Source organism: Rissa tridactyla, chromosome 3 (genome assembly GCF_028500815.1).
Source record: "Rissa tridactyla isolate bRisTri1 chromosome 3, bRisTri1.patW.cur.20221130, whole genome shotgun sequence".
Lineage (NCBI taxonomy): Eukaryota > Metazoa > Chordata > Aves > Charadriiformes > Laridae > Rissa > Rissa tridactyla.
Window position 1 is genome coordinate 73,014,903 of NC_071468.1, and position 21,119 is coordinate 73,036,021.

Genomic DNA, 21,119 nt, shown 5'->3' on the forward strand with positions numbered 1-21,119 from the left:
GAAAGCCACAGCGGGTACCCACAAGATACCACATGCTGCCTACATATAAAAAGCACTATTAGTGTAAGCACCAACGTAAAGCGGCACACAACAAGCCTGGGGCACTGACGGGGGGAGCAGGAAGGGAGAAGGTGGATAAAAGTGCAGCTTTCGTTCAATTCACCTCCGATAGCGATTCTTTGCTAGTTGAATGGTATGACTACCTCTCTACGTAAGGGATCTCCTGATGTCCAATGCACATACTCAGTCCATAGCAGTGCACATGTGCAACTGCAACAGCCTGTATACAGTACAATTAAATGGTCTGCTACGCAGGTGGCTTCAGAGCCACAGCGTGGGGGTTGGTGTGCTAACCAAGAGGGACACTTTTCAAAAGTGCAAAGAGCAACAGAGCTTTCAGCTCCCCCTGATGCTTTTAAAAGTCTTCCACAAACCCAGTGCCTTAAGGCGAAGGCATGTCTGCCAGGTTTTGTGCAGTTGTCTCCTCCTTTGCCTTTGCAAGGAGCTGAGCAGTTGCAGGCCAGAAGAAGATGGGATACCGTGTAACTATGTCAACATGCTGTTGAGCATGGTCTAATAAGCCCTGCTGAGAGGTAGCATCTGTTGCCTCCGTCTCAGTTTAGCGCTAACAGGGGTACATCTGCTGACTTATATCTGGCTGGCTTGGTACCTGAGATGAATGACTGTGAATGTCTGATCGTTTACATCTTGAAGGATTATTTTATCCAGCAGAAATCAACATTATTAATTCTTTTCTAAAGCATTAGGTTGTCTCTCCCATTCTTAAGAAAATTAAAAAGTAATTTAGAGAAGTCTTAGTATGGCAAAAATGTTTTCATCCAATCTCATGCACCGCAGAACCCGTAGACGTCCCCAGTTATGACATGATACTCTCTATAAAGATGTGAAGCGCTCAGGTCTCAAACCCAGCAGCTTCAAACAGGACCAATATAAAGTAGCAGAGACCATTAACTACCTTCGGAAAGCTGAACGTTTACGAAAGATAGCTGTAAGTGAGTATCATCTGCTCCAAGGCAAGCTGAAAGCTTGAACATCTGCCAAGGATGAGCCAAGCCAAGGGACATGACTTGGCTCTCCCTTCCAGAGTCTTAACAGGGGCCAAGGGAACTTGCTGTACGCGTATGGCAAAGCATATAACTTAAATGTTTTTTGACAGTGGCCACCAGAAAGCAGTGTCACCGTCCTGTCACTTGGCTCTGCTCTATCCCTGCCTCACAGGCCGCAGCAAGCAGCTCAGGGTGAAGGGCACAACTAGCTGGGTTACGTCTGAATCCACCCGCACGTACTGCAGGTCATGAGTCCCCTTTGGTACGGTGAGGGATCAGACCAGAAAAAACCTTCCTTTCTCAGTCCAGGCTTTTATTTTGCCAACTACTGGCAACTAACCATGGAAGAAAACACCGTGGCTTTTTTTTGCTTGTTGCTTTGTTTTCAAAGGAGCCGTTTCCAGTGCAATTGAGAGTGTGTGAGGACACAAAAAATGAGGTATCAGCATTGGCCTTTGTGAATAACTACTCACCAGCAGCACTGTTCAACATTTCACACCACAAATCTGTTTGAATCGGAGACAAGCCTAAATCCCATGGAACAGGAGGCATGATCTTCCCGGGATTAGTGAGCACACTCTGCCATTAGCAGTACGTCCAAACTTTTGGAATCTGTAGCTTTAATAATATTTACACAAAAAGAAATCTAAATGACACCGCTAATTTGAAACTAATGGCAACTGAAAGTACCGTAATTTATCTCTAAGTTATAGCTGAGCATAAGATTTACAGTGCCAAAAACGCTGAGAGATTTCCCAGATATTTACCACCTATGAGAAATGCCTGCAATGCCTGATGGTGGAGGTGGCGTGCCCCGCTCCAGTGTGGTGTCCCTTTCCTTGGACCAAGAAAGCACAGAGGAGACCAAGTCCCAGCTGAGGACTGCAGTTTGGTACAGATGACTCCAAGGGACTTCAGACAGTCTCCCTGGGGAGCCTCTGGCAGAGCAAGGAGTAGATGCCACACACCCAAAATTCATGCACCATAACAAAAGACGTTCTTCCTCTTTCCCTGAATAGTGCCTGAAAAAAGTGTGTGATTAAACAAAATCCTGTCATACAGTTGTTTTATTAGCACAGTTCAATGTTCAGACAATTAAGGAGAAAAAAAAGAAGAAAAAGAAATGTCAATCAATAGCCAGACTAAAAAGTGCATTTTAACTCAGTTGAAGTGAACAAACTCTGGAGTGACTTCAGTTGAAGGAACTCAGGAGTTTGCAATCTTTTTGGAGGGGGATCGAGTCAGTTCATTTTTAGCATGTGAGGCTTTATATAGTGCACTTGGACCTAGATCTGCGGGTGAGTGCTGATCCCATCCTGCATTTGAAGACTTTTTAATCAGAAATTGTAATATTGGCCCAAAGAATGGAGCATCATTTTTACCAAAGAAGTAAGCTATGGCAACTGATGCAACTTTGAGAATAAATGACAGCAAGTATTAGTGTTCAAAAAACATCATTGGATCGTTTAATCAGCTCTGTTGTTCAGGTCTGATATCTTCTTTTCCCCCATTTACCTTCTGCACTGAACCTAATAGCTTTATAGATAGCCCTAAACTCTCTGAAATAATGTTTAAGAGACTGTGGGTTTTTTAGAACAGGAACTTGGAATATATTGGGAAAAAAAAAGGAGAGATTTGATCATCCTAGACCACATTAGTGCTTGATCTGGAAGCTGAGGGTACTGACTCAATCCTTTCACATGAAATGCAGGTCTCTAAATCAAGAGACACGTCTCACCCTGAGTGGTTGTCTAAAATAGGTCAGATGAATCGCCCTCTGGCGTATGGAGAGCAAGATGCCTTCAGAGGTTAAATAATTAGGGTTCCTTGACCATGAATGAGATGAATCCTGTGCTGGGGAACTGTAACTTGCAATATACTACAAAAAAGGCCATGCATTGAAGACTACGTGCAAAATTGAATATTTTGAATGTCCCTTCATCAGCTGAAACACATGTTGGGGTGGGGGTGCAGGGGCACACAGTGATGTACTCCAAGGCTGTGTGGCAATGCCTATGTACAACGAAGCCGAGTTAAGATTGTTCAGGCAATTCTGGTTTTCAATTGATAACATGAAGTCATTGGCTTACATTGGATTTCCCCCAGTATAACTCAGACTGTAGAAGAACTTAAATTATTTTTTAATGAACTCTGTCTTCGCTGGTGACCTGTGAAACAGTTTGCAGTGTACAAACCGGCGTTATTAACATGCTCGGCAAAGCTGCTGTTTTCACAGACTGCTCTTGAAAGCATTGTAACAGAAAAGGTCGCTTCGGAGGAACGTTTCCTCAAACAATTCACTTACAAAATGCTTTTTCTTCTAGGTTTTGCACACTGGAAGATATAGCTCAAAAAATCTCACTGTTTTTTCCCCCTCCCTTCAGTTCTGTGAAGAAAGATCTCTCTAAATTGCTAGTGAAGCGTGTCCCCAAATGTCCTATTTCCTTAACAGGTGATAATGTTCTTCTGGAGGTGACAACTAGCCCCAGCTGTTGAAACATTTTGAAGATCAGTTGTACTGATGAAGGGTTACTTCATGTGATGAAACTCCAATCAGTAGTCCAAATATAGGATTACTTCTAGCCCCTTTGTTTTGAGAACTGCTTCACTTACTACCACATGGGCTTAAGCATGCTGAGGGATTTTCCCTCGGGCGTCCGCTTGGTAGATCATTTGCGGGATTGATAGTTTTGTAAGCTCAAAGCAGCGATGGACCTGAAGGGGTCACTGGTAGAGTAGCTGCATGCTATAGGTATGCAAACATAAAGGCATCGTATGGAAAAATCTGTCTGTAATTAAGTGTCCACTGCCAGAGAAAAAGCAAAAAGGAGAAACCAAAATCTGGTGTTTTCCTCTCCCAAGTTCCTTGTGTGAGTCTCTGACTTCTCTGTCTTCTCTGACTTACAGCACAGAGAGGAAGTTATTTTCTGGTTCTGAGGGAACCAGAAAATCCTTCATATAAATAGAATTCTTAGGAACACTTACAAATACCATATATGCCTATTCATCTTGGTGATTTTTCTGGTTACCTGCTGTGACAGTACGCTATTTACCACATTTGTAATAAAACAGTATTGGAAGGTAGTGTGTATGGAAAATTTGTATGGAGGTGGATTGCAAGCCACGTAAAACAGGCATTATTTTTTTCATATATCACCCCAGTTCTTCATCGGACCTTAAGGCTCTATGGTTAAATAAAATAGTATTACAAGAGCACATTAATTTCTCTTCTGCCTCTTTGTAGATCTGGTGCACTGAGGTTTCAGCTCTGGAAGATGTTGTTGCTACCCAGAATTAAGCCTTTTGCAATGGCCAATACATTTTTAATAAATTACAATTACACAGCACTAAAGGTTTGGCACAGAGCAACATTTGTTTAGATACAACAGCACCCTGCTAACATATTCTGTGTGAAAGAAGAAAGCACAAACATCACGTGTGATGTGAATTAACCATATGTATATATGTATGCATATGCATATGCATATACATGTAGGTTGTATAAGTTTGTTCATCTGTAAATTAATGAGAACTAATTATAAATACTCTAATAGAAAACATTGTATATTAAGGTTGCCAAAGTGTCTTTAAGTCACACCGCTATGCCATGGGAACTTCTACAGTTTGTTAGCTGCTGTACAATGATTGCACAGCTAATTCCTAATTTTGGTTCATGCGGGGATGTAAGATGGACTTTCTCACGATTTATTTCAGAAAAGATGTTAAGGAGGTAAGAATGCTGTGGATGTTTTTTTAAAGAGGGATTACGGTTAAATATTTATTTCCTGTTATTCCTTTCTTGATAATAAGCTTCTTTTTGGCGCGGAAGGAGGAGAGATACAAAGGGCTATGGAAAAAACATGTTACTATGGATTTTGCGTTAAGATAAACTTAACTGTGTTGTCAATTAGGGGCACTGCTAGGTGAAAACATGCATTGAATTTACTTTGAAAGGTAGTAAAAATAATGTGCATCTCATGACACCTGTGGCTGTAGCATAGATAATCAAAGCACAATTATTTGCATGTGTAAATGCAAAGTCCTTAATTCTATTATCTCCAATGGTGGGGTTTTTTTCTCTCTGCCTCCTATAAGGAAACCTCCACTGTTGTGTTTGCGGTTCACATTGTTCTGCCATTCTTTGACTCTATTCAACACATTTTCTTCTAGGCAAAACCAAGAGCTATAATGAATAAGGTTTATGTGTACACATCTTTCAAATGTGTAAACAAATTTCTTGAAAGTTCATGAAAACGTGACCTGATTTTCTTCTGCTATTTATCTATTCTACTATTTTGTCTGTTACTGTGCAATTGGAGGATTTAGCAGGTGAGAAAAGGTTTAGAGGGGAGAAAGGCTTTTAATGGATGGATCTTGCTGAGTGCCGCTGGCAAATAGGGAGAAGTGGGGGATGCACATATCTTGAAGATTTGGATTAGGAGATAGGCACCACTGCAACATTTGATTGATGTAATTTGAATGATGCAAAATAATTTGTGATGATTTTTCAAGGCGTTCAAGGAGATACATTAGAATTTGGTTTTACATGCATTTCTATTTTAACAAAAACAACTATCATACAGTATTAGGAGAAATGAGCATGAAATTAATGTTTTACCGTAAGTGAGAGAGATATCAAGACACACTTTAGAAACACATTCCTAAACTGAATTTGGCCTTGAGTCTATTCAGGCATGAGTGTCACAAGCAAAAAGAACACAACGCTCGAGCTAGGCTTAGTGAGATACTTTTGAGCTTTGTAGTACATCCCCTAATAAAAAATTTATGCCTGAAAATATCTCTTCACTTTCTTACATCCCCTGTGAGATAAGGATGTGTTAGCTCTTCCATTAACCCTTCCCCATCACCTCTATAGTTGTTTTAACAAAAAAAAACCAAACCCCTCATTAAAAAAAGAAAGTTCAAGACTGAAACTCATCATAAAAAGCCTAATTGTTAGGCATGAGCCAGCACGCCCAGAGAGTGACTGGCAGTCATTCATCTCCCTGGATGGTCTTGAGGGCAAAATGGGAATCCGGGCCCCCCATCCTGCTGGAGCAGGCGGGAGAAAGTGAGGAGGGTGAGGGAGGCAGCGCTGCTGCACGGGGATGCTCTGCGCCGTGTGGGACGGTCGTTCGTGAGAGGGTGAGCGGGGTGTCCTTCTGCAGGGAGAGACGGAGCGAGCAGGGCAGCTGGGAGGTGGTAGGGCTCCGAGTGGGGGGAGATGAAAGGAGGAGAAACTGAAAACAAGTATGCACGCCTCCGGGTCTCCAAAGGCTAAAGCTGTTAAACTTTGGAACCACACTAGCTCCAGGAAATAGCTGAAGTTCACATCCTATCCCCACAGTCTGCATTTAGCTGCACATTTACTCTTAAGTTTATTTTTAATTTTATGGCCAGTCCACATGCCACCAGTTGGCCTATGCTCCTGGCCCTGCCATATTTACTTGGGACATTCAATTAATTCTCTTTTTTCTTTTTTTTTTTTTTGTAGTACAATGCTACACCAAGCAGAAACTAACTTCCACATTCCCCAGCTTTTCTTAACTGTTATTTTTTTTTGGACTTCCATAGTAACTTTTACTTTAGGAATATACAAGAAGGCAATGTAAGCAAGGTGGTTAAAAATTCAATCAAGGTTATTAAATGATAATAACGCAGAAATCTGTTGCATCAGTAACAAAACGAAATGCTTTAAAACATTCTGAATCCAGGAGCTGAGGAATTAAACACTTGACCAGGTAGTCAAGCCCCAGCCATTCCTAAACCTGGGAGCCTCAGTTGGCACATCTGGATCCTGCCCACCCTGCACACAGTGAGGAATCGGCCAGGGGAGGACATCGACAGGGCTTTGTCATCTCTCCCCCCAGGAGCAGAGGGGGGAGATGGCAGGAGATGTCCAAGATGTCCAACCTCGTAGCATTGCAAAGCAGAAGAAGGATGAAGAGCAACAGGAAGTCCATCAGGGGATGCTCCCTTAGGCTTTCCTGATCCACTATGGGACTAGAGGAGAAAATCCATCATCCAAGGGAACATCTGTAGCAGATGGATTTTCCCCACAAGCACTAGAGGAATCTGAAAACCCACAGTAGCTGTAATGATGGCAGTTTTGACAATAATATTCATCTTGGCTGAGGTCAGGAACACACTTCTCTGAATGTGGAACATTCACAGGGAGTTAGTCATATAAACCCAGACGGCAAAGCCAGCCACAGCATGGAAGATTTTACTACAGATCAGGGTTGGGGCTACGGTGAACTCACAGCACAGTGGAAAGAAAATGCCTTTAGAGCATCTCAGGTTAGTATTCTCATAATGCTCAAAGCCTTTGCTCATTTAGTAGGGGCTTTTTTTAAAAAAAAAAACACAACAAACTATGCCTAGTTTACCATAGTATTTTTAAATTGCTAAGTCATGTTTCCATCGAGGAAAAAATTCTATGATAGTTGGATGTGGTTTCAGGAGCAACTGTCCTAGTCCAGCTCCTTCAAGGGTCCTGTGCTACGCGTATAGGAAACTCTCACGCATTCACCTCTGTCGTTAGCGCTAACACCTCTCACCAAACCCCTGCAAACACTGCCCTGCTTGTGTGAAACCAACGGCGCCGATTTCCGCTGGATTTCGTTAAGCGCCTAAATACGTGGTAGAAATCTGGCAGATAGTGGGAAAAAATGAAGGTTTAACTGGCACCACAAGAGTGTTAAAAGGGGGATTAGTATTAGCATGTGCTTTGAATTCAGAGTAATAGAAGTAAAACCAGACGCGTTTTGTTTGGCATCTATTTCATGTCCCAGTGAAACTGGCATACCACCATTTGATCAGGCACGAAGCCATCCCAACAGATGGTCCCCAGCAGCAGCAGCCAAGAGACCATGTATGAACATCAAATGTGTTTGCGAAGGGCAGGACTCCAGGCTGCCAATGTCGAAATTGTTTTCCATTCCCAGCTTCCGTGCCGATGGCTAGCGAAGCTACGCAGCCGCTCCCCCAGCCCGGGGACCAACCCAGCACCGTGCAAAGGGTCTGCTCTGCATCCAGCGCCGTGGAGAGGGGCTATGGTCAGGAGGGTTATCAGGCCTTTTTGTCCACCTGCCTGTGGCCTTTTGGAGGAGGACTTCATCACGTCAGCTTAAAAACACTCCTGGACACACCGTTTGGGTTTAAATAAAAAGACGGAAAAAGCGTGGGCTTCTGCTCCATGATTTTCTCAGGACCTGTGTAGGCAAAAGGGCAGCAAAAGTGCTTACAGAACGGGTGCGTCTGGGAGGCAACGAGACATTTCTTTAAGAACCAAATGAACACACAGATGAGCACGTTACTGTGCCACCCACTAAGTGTTGCAAGGAGAGAATTTTTTTTCAATTCCCAATTAGCCGGCTGCTGAGCAAATCTGTTGCCCGTGTTCCTGTGTTGTAGCCTACGTGGGTCGCGAGTTTGGTTCGCAGATACAGGTGTTTAGTTAACCCAGCGTGGATCTGCACAAGCCCCAGCTCTTCCCTCTCCCAGTCATCACACCTACATGCGCAGGAGCAAAATTCGTTCAGGCTCTGAGTACCATCTGCAGCCACTGAGTACCATCCTCCTGAGGTACCTGTGCAGGCACGTGCTTCAGCTCCCGGGAAACACCAGGGCAATTACAGCTGCAATCTCTGCTCCTCCTTCCCTTTTGCCACCCTGCTCCAAAACAGAAGGTGTTTATACTGCCAGGCCAAATGCTCCCTCTATATCACATGGCAGAAGAAAGGAGGAGGCCGGGAAGCCTAAAACCTTGGAAGAATGACTGTAACACCAGTTCAGTGTGCTTCCCTCTGTGCCCACCAGTGCCTGGCCTGGCCTGGGCGGACCCACGGACAAGGAGCTGGAGTCGTGACAGGAGCTGCCTCCAGCTAGCTCCTCGTGGTCCTGTCTCTCGTTGGTGTACTGTTCAATGAGAGGAAACGCCAGGACCACCTGGTCTAAGGGGTGATCCCCAGACTGCTCAGCACGAAGGCGTCACTGGCTGTGGAGAGGATTTTTCACCTCTTCTTTATTTTCTACATGTTTTTCTGCTTTACAGGAGCCTTTGCCCTTTTGAATTACAAAAATACTCTGAAGTTCCTTTGGAATTCACAGGGCTGAGAATCAGCCTGTCTTTATTCAGGTTCACGGCTTAATTGCCGTCCGCTGTATGTCATGATGTTGTCCATCAAGGAGCTTCCTAGAGCTTAACAAGCCAGACACGCAAGCTTCACAAGCATGCAAATATAGATATATGTATTCCAAATAACTTCTCTCATTGCTGAAGTGCGGCCACCCCGCCATGAATTGTGGCAATTTTTCAACAATGTGCAGCTGCATTACAAAACCGTGCAGGATAGGAAGCGAAGGATACCTCATTTCAAGGAAACCCAGGAGGAATCTGAGGTTGGCTCCATAGAAATAATCCCACGTGAATTTGTCTCCTGACCAGGTTAAATATTTGGCAAGTGGAAAGGAAACGAAAACATATTTCATTAATATTGAGGCTTTAATTTGCTTATATTTGAACCCTTTTGTGTGTATGAACCTTGAGAATAGCTTGTGATTCAACATCAAATGCTTTTGTGCAGTTGTCCTGCCAAGTGAAACTTGTTTGAGCTCCATTGATGTTCCAATACCAACAATTGATACAATCTGGCTAAACCCTGAATTTCCATTCGTTACGCTCTTTGAATGTTTCCAATACTAAATAAAGTGTCAAAAAATGAGATGGATCTATGAATACGTTGGAGAGCAAAAAAAGGGGGTTACATGCACCGATTTGTATACTCAGTGAATACCAAAAGGTCTCGAATACCAAGAAGTCTTGAATCTGGCTAGGGTGACAGAGTTGGTGCCAAACGAACTCCAAACAGCTTTTCCAATACCTCCTCCCCTCATTAAGCTCTCAGGTGGACCAGCTCTAGAAAACGCTGACAGGGTCAACACGACGGCGCTTCCAGCAAAGTCTTTCAGCACCACCTAATGAATCGCAAGGCTTTTTCCTGGCTACACCTGCAGGGCTGTGGGAATTCCTCAATCACAGGCTGAGCAAGCCTGGAGTCTGGGGCGAGAGAGAAGCAAAATGCATGGCTTGAAAATGATACCTCCGCCTGCAGCTTCCCATTGAAAGCTCATCAAGGAGTAAGTCAGAAACAGCCTGCTTATAGTGACTTTAGTTTTGCTCAGGTTTATTTGACTCAGCAACAGGCGTCCTACAGGTACTTTATGTTCCCTACAGTTTTGCTTGGTTGGTTTTTTTCCCCTCCTGGGAATTAAATAAGCAAAGATTATAGCAAAACTGCATCAGCTCCGTGTGCACCAAGGAGCAGATTCTTTGTGAGTCTGACATAAAGCCCTGCTTATCAGGCTGGCAGGTTTTTAAATACTCTTTTTCACCCATTTAAAAGAAATACTGGAAAACAGGGAAGAGAAATTTCACAGTTTTATCATTCTATTATGAAGCTTTACGGTTCTGTCGGCGATATGTGGGTGCTTCCACGTAAACTGGTAGCAGCAATGAAGTCTACAGTGGCAACTCTGGCTTTTTTTCTTTTTTCTTTTTTTTTTTTTTTTTCTCTTGTGTGGGATGTTGCAACATTGTGGAGAAGGGTGTGCTGCCAGCACCACACTTACGGACCGCTGTGATGCACAGGTGCGGTTTCAGTTTTGGTCTTTAACTGGGTTTGCAGTTCGGTTCAAATACTTACCGGATACATGCAGGTTTTTCCTGTTTAAATTCTTGCAGTGCTTTTCTTCCCTGAGCCTCCTGGGATTTTGCTAACAGGGAGTGTGTGTGTGGGGGGGAGATTTTTCCGAGCTTTCCAGGACTGTGCTGCCATCTCCTGATCAAACCTGAGGCTTCCCCTGCTGAAAGCCGGCCGGGACGAAGGCCAGCAACTTTTTTCCTTCTTTCCAGAAAAGATAGTAAATGGCCTGTGACCTCCAGCTATGCTGGTACCTGCTCTGGGAGGAACCGCATCCCCTTCCTCCCGCCTGTTTGGCAGGAATGCTTTAGCAGAGGATGCCCGTGAGCAGCGGGTGCTGAGGCTGGGCTCGGAGGAGGACCAGAGCTGCTGGGAGATGCTCCTGCTCAGGGTTCTCCCCAGTTTGTCCCAGCAGGCGCAGGGGAGGCTGAGAAAAGGCTTTGCCCATGCTGGGAAGATGAGGAACATTTTCCGAATTAAAGTTTTTGGGAAATTCAACCTAGACTTTTAGAAAGGCTTTTTTTTTTTTTTTTCTTTCCTGACATGTCCAAACCCACCTTTTTTTGATGCGTTCACTACTTGCCCACCTCCAAGCTACAACCGGAGGGCTGTGAGTCTTTGCCTGACCTCCTCCCTTCTCCCTACCTCAAATATGGGGACTTTCACCTTCCTCTTTTCCCTGCGTGCTTCCCCCATCCCGCAGACGATGCTGTGCCAGCTGCCCCCCTGCCGCTCGCGCTCCTCCTGTCCCTCGCATGGAGCGATGGCGTGGCTGTGGCACATCTCCCTTTTTCCCAACACGCCAAGGGCGCTTTTTGGGTTCCCCCCGGCTTCGCCCGGCAGAGGGGGGAATAACAATAACACCGGGACATGGTGTCGTGGCGAGCGGGGCACAGTTCCGACCGCAGATTTGGAAAAAAATCCTACTCCTCCGCCCCCTTCGGCTGTTCCTCTGCGGCAACGACTGTGTGGCCGGCCCCGCACCGCGCCGCGCTCCGCACCGGCGTCCGCCAGCGCCGCGCTGCGCCGCTCCGCATCCGCCAGGGGGCGCCCCAGGACCGAGGAGGTATCGCCTGCCCCGGCCGGCAGCGATCGCAGACCTTATTTACCTTTATTTTATTATTTTATTTATTTTATTATTTTATTTTATTTTATTTTATTTTATTTTATTTTATTTTATTTTATTTTATTTTATTTTATTTTATTTTATTATTTTATTTTATTTTATTCTGTTTTGGTTTGTTTTGCCTGAGGGCGAAAAAACCCTACCTGCATTTGGTAAGAGTGCATTTTGCAGCCGTGATTTAAGGGAGGCACTTGCTCTCTCGAAAGGAACAAGTGAAACGTTAACTGTACACTTTAATGGCAAAGTATTTCCCTCTCAGATATTCACTGTTGCATCCAAAACCAGAGTGATATTTATTCTTTAGCCCCTACCCTCCTTATTTATCCAGGTTTATTTCTTTCAATAAGTGAGCCATTATTGGAAAATCTTTTTAGCAATAAGGCACGAATTTACTACCATGTTCCTTCTAATACAGGAGTAAAGATTTAATGGCAGCATATCGCCTCTCTTACAGTATGTTTTCTGACACTAAAGTAATGGCAAGTGGAATAAGAGACAGGTGGTGGTATCTATAAACTCTGCTAATGGCCCCATCAACATATGTTTAATGTATTCTAAACTATACTTCACATCCTACTGTTGCTAGTACATTTCCTCTGGCACGTCTTCTCAACAAAGAAATTTGGAGAGGAAAGGAAACATTAATAAATCCAAAGTGTTTAATTTAAAAGCAGATATAAAGTTTAACACTGCTCATAAGGAGGCTTATTTGACAAGAGAGCAGCTTATTATAGACCTCAATAATTTTGTTGCCAGCATTAGCGAAAGGCTTTGACAAAGCAAAGGCTTTTTAGATACAGTTACGGCCTTTCTGCCGCATTTGGTGTTTGATCATGTCATGCAACTGCATCACCTTCTAATGGATTACAAAAGTCGACTAGTCATGAGACAACTCTGGGTAAATGTTTGTTGGGAGAAAAAAAGGTCAGGTCTACAACAACAGGTTTACCACTGCTTAGCTTTTTAAAACATATCTTCCTCTACTAAAACTGCATTTTATGTTCTAACTCACAGGTATATTCCGGGCTGAGTTCAGATCCCCCGCTTTTCGGTGAGGCCTTGAACAAGCCTGCGCTGCCATTTCACCTCCAGACTTTCAGAGGGTGAGCTTTGGGTGGTGGGAACTTACCTTCCTCCTCCTCCTCCTCCTCCTTCTTCTCCCCACACCCGAGGAGCCGCCAGCACAGCAGGGCCATAATCCCCGGCAGCGTCACCGAGTGCTTTGAGAGCACCGATAACAGCGATGACGGCCCTGATAGTCCTTCCGTTGGCAATTTGTACCCAAAGCCTTGCCAATGAATGCGGAGTGAAATCAGCCAACTTCAGAGTGCTCCTGCAAAGAATTATTGATGCAGGAATTGTCTCGTATGAGTGTGCGAAGGCAACACTCCCGTCATCAGCACCAAATTCTGCCTCATCTACTCATAAAATACCTACAGAAATCAAGATTTGGCGTGGCAGAGAAAGGCAGGATTTGGATGCCATGGTTTTTAGCGGGCCCACAGAGGTTGTCCTGAATGTGCATCATGCAAAACAGGTACTGTTGGGCAGCCTGATTTAATAGCACTATTATACCTGATCACCAGGAGCACTTTCTTCCAAAGATCTCTGTTTCTTGAAAAACATTATAACTGCTATGTTAGCATGCTTTTTCTGGTGATGTGCTTATCCAGCAATGGTGGTAGCCTGAAATCACTCAAATCGCCCTACTTTCTTGTACCCTGCTCAGGACACAAGGCCCATTCCAAAGAGTGGGCAATTGATGTGATATCGGGGCAAAAAACCAGAGTCAGAAACAGTTGTAAAGTGTCAGTTCAGAAGAGATGAGGAGAGCTTAGGTACCAAACCCCAGCTGGACTTCAGGTGCCCAAACTCCTATGCATCGCTACATATGTAAGCTACCTAATGCACACCAGCGGGAACTGACTCTTCGGAGAAGGCAGCCTCAGTCCTTAGCTCCTGTCGGGGTTCAGAAGGAGAAGGAGGTGGTGCTTTCACTTGACATCTTCTCCCTCAAGTATCTCCCCAGGCAAGGGGTGCCCAGGGTCATCTTCCTCTCCTGCTGGAGAAGAGTCGCGCTCTCAGAACTGAGCATCGGGTCCAGAATTATCCCAGGAGCAGACACTGCAGTCGTGTCTTGCGTACGCTACAGGGAGAGGCTGAGATGTCATACAGACTTCTGGATTCTGCCCTGGGCTCAGTTTTGTTAAAATGCTCTGACCGTGCCTTATTTCTTTGGATTGATTTCCTAGCTACAAGTATATACTTAGAGTAAAAAAGGGAGGCAAATATGAGAATCAAAGAAATTACTAGAAATTCAGAATGCCTCTAAAATATGCTCTAAAGGTCTATTTGCTATTATAGACAGTTAAAAAAATATTTATTATTATTACACTCTAGGAAAAAATACAAATATCTTCATATAAAGAAGTAATTTAAATTGCTTTTGTGCTGTCAGTGCTATGCCAGTCATGCTATGATTTCCAACAGAACATTAGTTTGTGGTTTTTTCTGTTATTACAGAGGATCAGTTCCATGCTAATGAAATGAAGCACTTCAACGTGCACTTAGTCTTAATTGGAAGTCAATGAATCTACTCATATATGTAAAATTAATTTAATAAAAGCTGGACTGGAATATGCAGCAATCTGCAGGATCAGGCCCTAGGAATGTTTCCTCTTTCCTCTTAATGGTTAAAAGTTATTTTCCTTTGGATTGACTAGCATGTCCCTCCTCCCCCCCCTCCCCCCATTTTAGCCAGTGCAGCTCTCTGTACCAAATGCTTATTTATGAAGAACCCAAGGGAAACAGATCAGCTACTAGAAATTCTTGTTTGACTTAACAAATATGATCTCAGACACCCAAAGTTACTCTTCACCTCTCAAACTCTGTAAAAAAAAATCATAAAGGGGTAACACAATTGTGAAGTCCTCCATGTTGTAGTGTCATTGCCGGAGCCTGTTTTCCCTCTTGCTTTAGCTTCTGATTTTGCTTTGGGGTCAGTGAGGGTCAGTGGTGAGAAGAGGCGTTGAAGGTGATGTCCCGTTTTTGTCGATTTTTGCTTTTACTTTCACGAGTCCGCATCTCTCGTCGCCGGCTTGTCAGACCCTGCTTTTACCCACCCAGCTTGGTAAGAGAGCAGTGCTGTGCAGCACTCCGTACGTGGCGTGGGTGGTGGGTATCCTATGCTCTGTTGCGATGGAAGCCGATGGGACCGGCTTTTAGCGTATGGCTAATAAAGCAGAGACAGAATTCCTCGGACTCTTCCGGCTCCATGTTTGAGTTGATGTCTATAAGGGACGCAGGCCAACAGAGGGAGGGTTTGTCACTGTTAAAGAATATGTAGAATACGTACACACTCAGCAAAGACCAAGACCCAGGCTCTCAGCTGCAAGAGCCCGGCTTAGTGAGACTTCCCTACAGCCTGCTGTAGAGAGTTGCTGCTTTCCCTGCATGTGGGACATCGAATTCGTGCCATTTGAAATCATGCCCAGATTTTCCTTTCCCAGGTACTCTTGTTTTTTCTATAAAACCCATAGTCTAAACTAAAACGTTGCTTATTTCACCAAGATTTATTTTCATTCTATATATAAATAACTTTACCCGCTCATCTTTTTTATCTCTGTATTAATTCCTGGTAAGGTGCTAATAATTGCCTCCGCGGTACCCTCGCAATATTGGGCCTTACACACAATGTTGCTGAGCCCCAGCGCGCAGTATAGTATTGCGGTTTGTTTCCTCCGGTTCGTTTGTGGCGCTCTCGCAGCCGCCCATTGATACTAAAGCAGAGATGGTTAACAAATACGGGCTGGGAAAAATCAGTTGGTCTTCCGTTTGCTGAAGGCCTGATGGAGAGCTGTACGGCAGTAGCTAATGCAAAGTTCTGGTTAAATATTGTCCTACCGTTTGCACTATACCGTCTGTTGTTTTTACACTGAAGGCTTAGCAGAGGTTGGAGGCAGTATTGACTTTGTAATTAAACTATTTTAACTTCAGGATTTTGTAATCACCGTACTTAAACCATCTGTTATGGCACATGGGCGATTTCCCCACCCCCCGCTCCACCCCTCCGCTCCGGGAACAAAACGCCATCGTGTTTTTAATTGCAAAACCCCTCTTATGACGGGGGTAGAAAGAGAAAATGAGGATAATTTCCTTTTTCTAAGACAACGTGCAGAAGCTCACGGAGCTTTCTCTCCCTGCGAGGGGGGGTGCACGTAGGACGTCCACTCCCGGCTCCTCCTGTCCCCTGGTCCCAGGGGTGAAGTAGAGGGCTTCCTGGTGGGGCATCTCCCTTTCCCGACTGACTGCTCGGCCCTCGCCAGGGACTTCCGCTGGGAGAAGTAAGGAAAGGGAATGGAGCCTGAGCTCTATGAGGACAGAGCCTGGTGAGCAGGCTTGCTCACGTGGGGAACCACTGAGCTCTTTGTGCTCAGGGAAAGGAAGCAGAAGAAAGGGTTAAGGCAGAAGACAGAGCAGCAGATTTTGTGAAGCTATTTGTGTCTGTTGACCTAGCTGTGTATCTCCCTTGCTGGCCAGGACACCCAACACCTTGTATCTGAAGGTCTCAATGCTGCTCAAACAGTAGCAACGCTGCCTGTATAATCTTGGGCAAATCCCTCAGGATTTGCCTACTCCTGCAAGTTGTGCTAAGTCAGAATGGAGAAAGCTGTAGCAAACTATCCCGGGGGTATAATGATCTGGCATTCCCAGCGAAAAAAGCATTAGCAACTGGCACGCCAAATTCTGGACTTTCACCAGCATAACTAAGTCAATGCAAAAAAGACTATCTTAGCTGAAACAGTTATGATAGTAATACTGCTGCGTATTAAAATCTAGGCTGCCTTTCTCTAAATCAGTAAAACAAATTAACAGCATCTTGTCCTGTCTTCCAGTTGTGGGGGATTCTTTTGTTTTTCTTTGTTTCACCGGCTTGGTTTGGTCTGCAGTTTCAGCAGACCCAAATGCATGCTGAACACGTGCTGAGATAGAGTAGGGGTTTTCTTATTTTACACTCATAAAGTTAATCAGAAGTCTGGACTCTTGATTCCCAGCGTGCTGATCTGAATTTAAACCACTAGGTCAGACATCTTTGTGTACCCCTTAGTTAAAAATTTTAGTTTTGCTTCATCCTGCCTCAGTTTTATGTGTCCATCTACATTTTCTTACTGGCAGTCAGCTCAGCAGAGCTTTTTTGACCAGTGCATGAGAGGAATGCACTCTCACATCTTGTCACATAAACCTCAGGTATTGAAAAAAAAGAGAGAGATACAAGCGCCAGGGAACCTTCTCAGTTATATTGAGCAGAACTCTTTTTCTCTTGTTCTAGTTTGCCAAAAAAGTTTTCTTTCAGGACAGATTAAAGTGCTAAATCAGACAGCAAAATGTTCTATATACCTAAATATTGGATCCAATAGTTCTCCCACGTATCATGCCCATCACACACGTTGTGTAGACCTACACTTTGATCTCGGCCCAAGTTTGTTTGGCTGTTTTTGGGGACAGCAGATAAAGCAGTGCTTGAGAGAGGCAGATTTTTGCTGTTAAGCAGTGCAAGCACTCCAGAACTCCTGGGGCCGCATTCGCGCACGTAGATAAAGGGCTGGCCAACCCTCGATGTGTCTTACGTGGCCTGCCCGACCGGCTCGCTTCATGAACCTGTCTCAGAAAAATGACGATTTCTTCAAATTTTCCCGGAGGCTGACAGAAAATTGGTCCATGCAGCGTGAATCTAGGTGGGTGAGAAATTCCATTTGATTCAATCTCATCTGACGGCAATAACCACTGTTATCAATGACTCCGCGTTTCACTAATTTCTACCCCCCTTCTAAAGAAATGGCATGTTTCTATTTATTTCCTTTCCTAAACAAGGACCCTTGTACCATGCTGTAGTTGTTGTGAAAAGGGTAGCATTTTACGCGGTGCCACCGTAGGCCAGTGACATGAAGCAAGACCAGCTCCCCCCCAGTGCCCACCCTGACTCTGGGAGCTTTGTTTGTACCTCTGTGGCTCTCCAGCACGCACTGGCCTGGCGAAGCCATTTCGTTAATGCCAGGCAGCAGGAACTGCTGAGTGCGCAACACCGCAGAAGAACTGTTTGCTTTACTTTAGAAAGTAGATACAGATGTGGAAGCCTTGCCTTACCTTTCCAATCGTCAATAAGCTGAAAGAACGGAGGAGAGCCTTTTCAAGCGTTGGACCTGCGGTCTCATGGGTTTTTCACATGTTTTAGTGTCTTGTTCTGCTCAACATTGCAAGGGTGAAGATCTGGTTCTTTAAACACAGATGGGTAAGTATTGCTATAGAAGTAAGCTTTCTATAAATTAGATGCCTGGACATTTCTAGCAGGTATCTTCTACTACTTACAGGATTAAGGATTAGGTCCTCATACGTATCAAAAGGTCTCTGCACCCATCAGTGTTAATAAAGCTAAACTCCAAACTCCATTTTCAGAAATGCTCGGGCACTCGTTAGTTTATCTCTCTGGTCTCCTCTCAGATTAGCCCCCAGGACAGGTAACGCACAGTCAAATGTTGATTAAACACACCATCTCCACTGCACGCTGTCTGAACATCATCCAATTTCAGCTGAGATGCTGTGTGATGCCCAGCCCAATGTGCTCTGCTAAGTGACCAGTATTTCTTGAAAGTTGGTGTTAACTCTCTTTGATTGCCTTGTTGCAGGGCTGCAGCCAGCCTGGGGCTGGGGCTCACAGCACAGCCCAAGCAGGTGGGCAAACATCTCGCCCAAAAGACCTTGCAGACTGCACTGAGACTTTCCAGGGACAACAGACATGAAGGGACTTAAAGCTTGTCAGGTACTCTGATGCATGACTACTGCATGTTCTGGTGCCAACCAGACTTCTCAGCTTCAAATGAGGCATCTAGGATCCCCACAGGAAGTGTGGAGAAGCTCGTGTTTCACATAGAAACCACGTGAGCCACAACTCTAAGAATCTGTATGAGCAACAAGGGCCAAGCAAAGGGATTTGCTGAGCAAAAGCATCCCTCAGGGGCAACCACCTGCTAAACATTTTTTTGTCTGGAGGTAGACTAGAGAAGGACACAATTCCAGGCCTAAATATTTGAGCTTTGCTTGTGTCTGAGTTGTCCAGGGCTCAGGGGCATATCACTTATCGTGGTAGATCATGTCTTGACTGCTAGCAGAAGCGGTGTGAACCTCATTCCAGCTCCTTGAAGAAAGCAGGAGACCTGTGGACCTACTTTTGGAAGATGGTGAAGGGCTGGGAAGGAAAATCTGGTTCACATTGATGATGTAGAGTAGATGTGGACCCCGGAGTGGACAAACTTTTGATTTATACTACTTTCTTGCAGAGGGAACTGCTTGGCTCAAGGGTGAAGCCAGGGTGTACTCCCGCAGTTATACAGGATGGACTGTATAATTGGGAGATAAAGATCACTCTGTAAAGCAGAGGAGCAACCCAAACCGAAAATAAAGGTATGTCTTTAGTTTGTTGTGATGGCACTGTTCCACTTCATGTAAACTTCGGAGCAGAATCAAAGACCTGATTTTCTTCCAAATGAGGAAACACCATGATCAGCTGGAATAGCTCAATATCAAACTTAATATGTGGTTTGGTTCATATTTATTTATTTCAGCAAAGTGTTACATCCCCAGCACAATGGACTGAGTCCATTTCAGTCTCAGCCTCAATATTTTACTCTTTTAAAAATTAACATCCCTAGAATTTTCCACATACTCTTCATTTAGAATTAAATTTTAGAAGGAACTTAATAGTGTTGGTAACTTCTTATATTCTCTTCTAAAATTCTTGAAAACTTACCCATACTATCAGTTGTACAAGGACGAGTATTTTGGTAGTTTCAGAAATGGAACTGAAAGGGAAGACTTACATCTAGGACACTGAAGGCAGTCCATCAGCTCTTTTTCAGGAGCCAGAAGCTGGATAACTGCTATCTTAAGCATGCCTGCAGATGGGCCATGTCATCTCTCAAATTAAAGCACTTCCCTAGAACTGAAAGCTGGGGGCTGTCAGAAACTCATAGCTTCCGTGGGAGGATAGATCCACTATGTCAGCCAGTGGATGGCACATCTACCTGTGAAAAAACCTCTAGAGTCGAAGCAAAGATGCTGTTAGAGGACGCTGTATGTCTGGGCTAGTTTTTGAAGGCTGATCATACTTTGAAGATGATGCTTGATAAAGACTGTACTAGAGAGAAAGGAAGGGCTGTTTATTGTCCTCCTCTGTATTACATACAGATGGTATTTTTACTGAAGATTTTCTAAAACATGTCACTTTCATTAAATTTTGAGTGATCTCTATGTATCCTGATGTAAAACAGGTGACTAATCAATGAATTCAGCTTCTGAACAAAACTGAATATGAGAAAACTAAATATGACAAGAATTAAAAAGGCATATAATATCAAACTCTAAATGTACAATTTCACTGTATGTCTCTCTTTACTGTAGCAACCAGGGCACAAGGGCAGTATGAACATGTGGCCCTTTATTTGATCAAAGATAATAATCAACTAAGCCAAAAGGAAGGGAAGTAGATTTTCCTAGTTCAGCTGCTAATATAATCTTTTACGTGTTTCCAATTGTGTAACCGTTGCTCCATGCAGCATTGTAACATGCAGCCATTGTTAAGTGGGAAAAAACTGTGCAAATAACAAAGAATCCAAAATGTAGAGAAATGGTGTTTGGTACCACAAGTTATGCAATGGGCACTATATTTTGCCTCTCTCTATTTCAGATCCCAGGCCCATTTTTCTCCTGTTTTGCCTGCTCATGCCTCTCTTGGCAGGCTCAGGTCCTGGTGAGAAGTGAATCTGCTGAGTCTTGTAAATGCTGCAAATGTCTGGTAACCATGGAAGCAGCAGAGTTTGTGGTAGGATCTCCTGCTTTCCTGGTGTCTCACCATCCCAGTAATGTTGATTACTTGAGGTCTCATCATTAGCAATGATGCAGCATCTCTCTAGAGGCTACAGATACCTACAGTCATTCTTTTAAGGATATCATTCTTGTCTTAGAATGTGAAAGGCGCGTCTCTCTTCCATCAGAGAGGTTTCAGCTAATGCCTACTTAGACCTGCATTAATCCTGGTTTACACCATTTCTGACCTAGTCCTAGCCTTTTATTCCCACTTAGCCCTAGTTTTTTATTCCAACTCTTAGCTGAAGCCCTAGTTTTTTATTCCAACTCTTAGCTGAAGCTAATGACTATGTCAGTGACTCT